Source organism: Ammospiza caudacuta, chromosome 23 (assembly GCF_027887145.1).
Source record: "Ammospiza caudacuta isolate bAmmCau1 chromosome 23, bAmmCau1.pri, whole genome shotgun sequence".
Classification (NCBI taxonomy): Eukaryota; Metazoa; Chordata; class Aves; order Passeriformes; family Passerellidae; genus Ammospiza; species Ammospiza caudacuta.
The window spans coordinates 3706951-3714487 of NC_080615.1; positions in this window are offsets into that span (position 1 = coordinate 3706951).

Below are 7537 nucleotides of genomic sequence, written 5' to 3' on the forward strand. Positions count from 1 at the left end.
GCACCCAGCGGGAGGAAACGGGGTTCTGCTGCACTGCAGTGGGGAGAAACAGGGTCCTAGTGAACCCCAACGTGGGGAAATGGGGCCGTTGTGAACCCCAGCGGGGTCCTGCTGCATCCCAATGAGTGGAAACAGATGTTAGTGAATGCCAGTGGGGTCTTGCTCCATCCCAGCAGGAGGAAATGGGGTGCTGATGCACCCAGCTTGAGGAAATGGGGTTCCCAGTGGGGACAAATGGAGTCCTGCTGTATCCCAGCGAGAAGAAATGGGGTCCTGGTGAACCCCATTGTGATCCTGCTGTATGCCAGTGGGGGGAAACATGGTTCTGGTGCACTGCAACGGGGAGAAACAGGAAACTAGTGAACCCCAGCGGGGGAAAACAGGATCCTGCTGCACCCAGCACGGGGAAATGGGGTTCTAGTGAACCCCAACGGGGACAAATGGGATCCTGCTGTATCCCAACAGGGGAAATGGCATTCTGCTATACCACAACAGGGAGAAATGGGGTTCTAGTGAAGCCCCGTGGGGTCCTACTGCACCCATCAGGGCCCTGCTGTGCCCCAATTGGGTTCTGGTGTCCCCCAGCACAGGAAGAACGGGGCCCCAGTGCCTCCCGATGGGGTAACAAGGTGTGAGTGCAGAGGCTGAACAGGGCCTGGAGTGCCCCAGCAGAGAGAGGATGGAGTGCTGGTGTGTCAGGAGCCGGGCAGAGAACGGGGCTCCAGTGATCCCCCCTTGTGCCATCAGGGCACTGGGGCACGGGGAGAATGAGGGGCACAGGACATGCAGCCAGCAGGCACTAGGGAGTGTATGCCCCTGGCTGCACATCCCCCTGTTACAGATACACAGTATAGTATTGGCTTTTCACAAAGATTAAAATGGATTCTGTATGTGTGTGGTGTTAAATTAACTTTGTTGTAAAGATAGCATTTTTATTTCTGTTGTTAATTAAGCTTAGACAGTAGTGAAATAGCTGCTTGTGTTAAAATGCCTGCTGGGATGGGATCACACTCAATGAACATAAGATAAAACACCTACTACAGATCTACCAACACTCTCCGTCTGAATGCAGTGTGGACCAAGACCCAAAACTAGAAGTAATAAAAAAAGGACTAAAACCACAGCCAAGGAATACACATGTCCTAAAAAGGCGAACCCAAGGAGGAGCTATGCTAAACAGTTCTTAGAATATGTAAAATAGCTTGAGAAAAAAAAGTTTACTATGCATAAGAATCTATGAATATGCAACAGGCTGATGTAAAGAAAAAAATATTTAAAGAATACCCCCGAAAATGATAGTGCAGTGTTAGGTGAGTGCCAAGATGCACTCGGCTGTAATAACCTTTACACTATAGTCCTTGTCTGCTGATATCCTTTATTAAACATTTTACACTTTCGCAAGAGAGTAAACGTGGTTTTCACACCATCCCCCAGCACGGGCTGCCCCGGGGCACTGGGATGATCCGGCTGTGAATCCCCCGGGGTGTAGAACAGACATGAGAGATCTCTGCAGCCAGGGCTGGAACTTGGGGTTTATTGCAAAGGGCCTGGGTGCAGGGCCCTGCTGGGAGCTGCAGCCACAGCTCTGAGCAGGGCTGGGAGAAGAGAGGGGGAGAGAGTGAGAGAGTAAAAAGGTAAGAGCATAAAAGGGTAAGAGAGCGAGGTTCCCATTACAATACCATAAATCTTCTTCTGTGTTGAATATTCTGATTCTCACTAACCAATCTAGTACAAGATACAAATCCCACAGCATTTACATACAGCCTATAAGAATCATTACATTACCACACTGTGTTACATTTTAAACCCTATAAACTCCTCTTTGGGCCCCTTCTGCCAAGCTGTAGGGTCTGCTCTGACCCTTGGGCCTGTCTGCAAGCAGAGGGTGTTGTTCCATCAAAAGGGGATTACCTTCAGCCAGCCACACCATTGTTTTCCAGTTGTTCAGTAACTGAGGGATCTCAAAGCTTGCTTTCATTTCAATCTTGCTTATAGTTTCCATATTCTCAAAATCTTTTGCCAGACAATCATATTGATATGGCTTTCCTGTTTCATCTTCCCCAACACCAGGGCACTGGGATGCTCCAGCTGTGCCTCCCCCAGGCACTGAGATGCTCTGCTCCTGCATCCTCCATCTATGGAATGTCAGGGCATTCTGCCCTCCCCAAACATGAGGTACCCAGCTCCCAAAACCTCACAAACATCCCACCAGTTTGCAGCCAATCACCTTTAATGAGTCTCTAATTAATCCACACATAATTTGGTCCAAATCTGCACTAATTCGAGTAAACACAGCTTTAAAACAGGATGGACACAACCCCTTCCTCTGTGGATTGTTTTATGGCATGGTTTTTTGTTGCTTTGGATTTGTTTTTGGTGATGAGCTCTCAGTAAACTGAAGCAGGAAACAGATTGAAGGCCACAGTCCAAAAGTGTTAATCAGCAGTAAAAAATTTAAAACCTGTGCCTGGAAAAGCCACGCAGCTCCATCAGCAAAAAGAAAAGGGGCCAAACTCCCCTTGTGCTGTTGTGAAAACTCAGGGATCCTTTCAGATCCTTTTAGATGCTTCCTTACACAGCTGATGGGAGATCCAGAGCAGAGCTTTGGGCTCTGCTAATTCTCATTTCACTTCCCCTTACTAGTTTTGTGTTCCCAGGGATCTCTTGCAACCCTGACACATGCAGCCTCCCCTTGCAATCTACCCCTGTGTAAAGCAGGAGTAAAATTCACCAATTTCAGCTCATTACGTGTCTGCAGGTGCTGTTTGCACTTTAATGAGACATAACTTTCAAGGAAATCTGCTGCTGGCTACCCGTGGTAACTCCTGAATCACAGAGGATTATGGAAAAAACCTCAGGCTGCCATCCCTTAGCTTCAAAAAGCTCTGAAAATTCTCCATCAGGGGCTTTTTGATGGTGAAATTGCAGAATGAGTGATTTTAGTCAACTGAGAGCCAGTGCTGGTTCCTGCAGATGCAGAATCTGATCTATCTTTTCTTGCTGACTTCCCTAGATGTGTTGTTGCAACTTTAAAATTGCCTTAAAATGCCGATTTGTAACAATTTCATGAATAAAGAGTCAGGTGAGCCCAGCAGAGCCTCTCAGTGCTGTGGGTTGTCACACGTGCTTTATCCAGCTTGAAACTTGCTCTGAGCAGGTGATGGGCTTTGCACAGGAGGGAAAATGGGTCTAAACTGCACAAATTTGTTAATTAAAATTAAGTAAAATTGAAGTAAAATTTAGTAAAATTAAGCAAAATTAAAAATAAGTAAAGGTAAAATAAGGCATGGTCTGTGTCCTCACTGTCAAAACCAACAGTCTTTAAACCTGCTCCATGTGACCTGGAAATAAGCCATAAAATTCTAAAATAAAGAACTGCCTTGGCTGTCTTTTGAAAGAATTAATTCAGTAATTAACTAGTCATTCCTGTGTGCAGGAAGCTAAGAATAGACACTAATAGCATCCAACTGGTAAGTTTTATTAATGAAACCTTTCCTACATGTTGCACATAAAGTTGGGGATCTGAGGATCCTACTGGAAAATAAACCAAATAATTTTTCAGAGACAGTACCAGGTTTCAGAACACCATATTTATAAAAGTTTCTCTCCTTTTTTTCCGTGTTAAAATCTGGTAAAAGTGACATAGGTAGGAAGAGAACTGTTTCAATCCTTTTATTGATAGCTTTTATAAAAGCACTATGAAATTTGTTTGCTTTCAGTTTCTAGTGCTGTGTATGCAAGATGAACTGACTTGGTTGAAAAACCAGCCTGCCTCAACCCTCAGCTTCTTCTCCCTTATTAACAACATTTTATCAGCCCTGGATACCTGCAGAGGTCCTCCAGTGATTCCCAGGACCAGGGAGGAGAAAAACCAGAGGAGGAGCTGTGTTGATTAATTTCCTCAGTGACCGGGTTGTCCTTTATTAATATGAGTTCTCAGGGGTCTCTGTGGTCATGGCTGACCCCAAGATGTGGCAGAGAATCTCTTTTCCCAGCCCAGCAAGCAAAGAAGGAGTCAGGATTCTTCTGTTCTGGTTTTCAAGGTTGTTTATTTTCTGTTATTTTTAACATTCTTTCCCTGGCCTGCTGAGGTCCGTTCAGCAAGTCAGTCTGAGGCACACTGGTGTTATCTTTTTATACTAAAAACTACATGTACTTTATTTACAATAATTTCCCAATACCTATCACCTATGTTAGACAGTGAACTTCTACTCTAAACCAATCTAAAAATGTCATCTCAGCAGAAGATGGAGGCTAAGAAGAAGAAAGAAGAAAGACAAGGCATGCCCAAATTCCTCCATCTTGGCACCTCAAGCCCTCATTCTAAAAACCCCAAAATTCCACTTTTCACCTTGTGACAAACTAACTATCATTCTACTTAAACTTTCATGGCTTGCAGATCCTCATATAAGGTTGGTAATTTTTTCCATGGGTCAAAATCAAAGGCACAGGGGGCTTGGGCTCTGTGCCAAGGTCTCTGAGCCCCCTGGTAGGGGCTGGAGCCATCCAGGGCAGCCAGAGGGATGTCCTGGTGTCCCAACACTGCCTTTTCCATTGAGTTGCAGCTTCCCAGTGAGAGGCTGAGAAATGCCAAATCCTGATTCCTGGTATTTGCCCAGTGATGGGATTTGCTCTTGCATGCATTTTACAATATTCTGGGATTGAATTGTGGATGTAGATGGAGCAACACCAACATAAACCCTGAGTGAAATTATGATAAAACTGCTCTGTGCATCTTCTGCTCTCTTATAGGGACATAGAGGGATCTCAGGAGTTCCTGGGCTGAACCTCCTGGAATTTGATGGGTGTAAAACAGCTTTCAATAAAATTCCTGTCTGCAGCATGAGGAGAGTGCCTGGAGGTTGTGCCATGCCCTTAAAGCCTCCTTTATCCATCTAAACAGAATTTCTGTTTTCCCATACGTTCAGTAAACACCCAGGTGTACCTCCCATCCATCCCTGGGATCTGCCCCTTTCTTTAATCCTTGAATCTCTCCCTTGCTTACCTCATCCAAGCACCCAGAAGGTGCCATTTCTGGCTGGAAGCTGCTTCACCCTGGTTTTGCAGCCTGTGGGATGTGTTTTCCTGTGCTTCAGCAGCTCTTGGAGCAGACTCTGCAGCGCCAGCAGCCTGCTCCTGGCAGGATTCCTCATTAACAACCACAGCAAGTGCCACCTTCCCTGCACAGCCTTGCTCTCATCTCCCTGACCCAGCAGCTCCTGAGGGAAAACAGCTTTGCTCCCACACTCAGGGACTTGTTGCCTGCTCCTGAATTTACCATCAGGGTGCAGGAGCTGTTTCCTCTCCATCCTCCTGCCTGTTGTGGTCTCCAGGGCTGTTAATCTGCTTTAACTCCACCCTGCTGACTTCTCTCTTTGGAAACTCCCAATTTTCTCCTGATATGGGGAGGATTTGGGGTTTATGCCCTCCCCAGACCTGGAATTGCTTTTCCTTTTCCTCAGTGAATGTAGTGCTGAGGGTTAAAGCATCCTAATTGGCTGGAGAGGAGGCTGAAGCAAGAATTTAGGAGGGAAACCTTTCTAAAAAGCTCTGAATTGCAACAGCCCCTCAGAAATGTCATTGCCAAGGAACCACAGAGTTGCTTGAGAGTCTATGTCCTCCCCAGACCTGGAGTTGCTTTTTCTTTCCCTCAGTGAGTGTGGTGCTGAGGGTTAAAGCATCCTAATTGTCAGGAGAGGAGGCTGAAGCAGGAATTTAGGAGGGAAACCTTTCTAAAAAGCTCTGAATTGCAACAGCCCCTCAGAAATGCCATTGCCAAGGAACCACAGAGTTCTTGGGCACCTGAGAATGGATTTATCAGGTGTTTGTGTGGGGAAAGAGGGATCTAACAGAGCAGAGGGGTTGTAGGACCAAGATGGATGAGTTGAGCAGAGGATAGGGGCAGAAAATGGATGTTATGGCTCTAGGACAGGGCAGGAAGGATGATTCCATCAGGAATAAGGATGGATTTGTGGCTGGAGCAGCAGGTGCTGGTGTGACCTTGCTGGGACACTGTGATCCTTCTGTCCAGGGATGATAAATTCAGCCCAGGGCTGAGGAGGGTGTTTTATGAGGTGAGCCTTGCAGAGTTTAGCAAAGCAAGGCTGGAATGGGTCTGACTGCTGTCCACAGACACATGGGGAGGGAGGGATGGACCCAGGAGAGAGGAAAATCATTGAAATAAAGAAGTTTTAGCACAAGGATAAGGGGGAGCAGCTCTCCAGCAATGGCTGGGGCTGGAGATCAGGAGAGCCCAGTCCTTGGATGGAGAAGCTCTTGGGATCAAGGAGCAAAGCACCATTTCAACACAGAGCTGGAAATGTTCATGCCTGGGGGAAGCCTGTGCCATCCTACAGCCTCTACAAGTGCATTTCAAGAGGAAATATGCCCATAAAACATAATTACCCTGATGGAGGAGCAGCATTATGGGCAGCACAGGCTGGGGAGGTTCAGCCAAGGGTTGACCCCAAAGATTTCCCCTGGTGGGACTGCAGAGACCCATCTGTGCCTGGTGGTTCCCATTGTCTGTATGGTACCATCATGGATGCAGTGTAAGAAATGTTCCCCGAGGTTTACTTCTTACCCCACAGTTCATTTCCTTATCCCACTAATTTTTTTAAAGCTAAATTATGATGGTAACACTGATATCCTTAATTAAGGACTTTTCCCCTACTGGTAATATCACAAAGCCTTGGGATATTATCCAATATCCCAAAGCCTTTGCATTGTTTAAATTATTCAACTCAAACCCAGCGATGGCTACAAAACAAGGAAGTAAAAAGGTGGGGAAAAGCCAGGGCAGGCTGTCACCTTAATGAGCTGCAAGGCAGGGCCTGTCCCTGTGCCAGGGAAGTCACCTGGAATGGAAGTCACACATATCTATATGTAATATATAGATATATATACACACATATATATGTAAAATTCAGTATATATATTGTATATTTTAATAATGTAAAATTATGTATAATATATAATATATAATATATAATATATAATATATTATATATTATATATTATATATTATATATTATATATTGTATATATGCATAATATATATTATCTAATGTATAATATATTGTAATAATGTATAATGTATATGTATTGCATATTATAATAATGGCATAATGTAATGGTTATAATAGAAATAATAGTAACTGTGAATATAATATAAATATAATATACAATATAATATGATATGATATAAATATACTATACTACAAAACTACAATACTATAATATACTATATTATAATAGTGTAACGTAATGTAACGTAATGTAATGTAATGTAATGTAATGTAATATAATATAATATAATATAATATAATATAATATAATATAATAATAAATATATAGAAAATAAAGCAGATATCAGGGTGGGCCTTCACCCAGCACATCTGGCAGATATCCAAGATTCCCCTGCAATGAACCCAGGTATATTCTAACGAGGTGGCTCCAAAATTCCCATTGGCATAAACTAAATGTAGCCCTCCAGTGTTTTGGAGAGCTACACATCCAGAGAGCAGCAAATTCCACT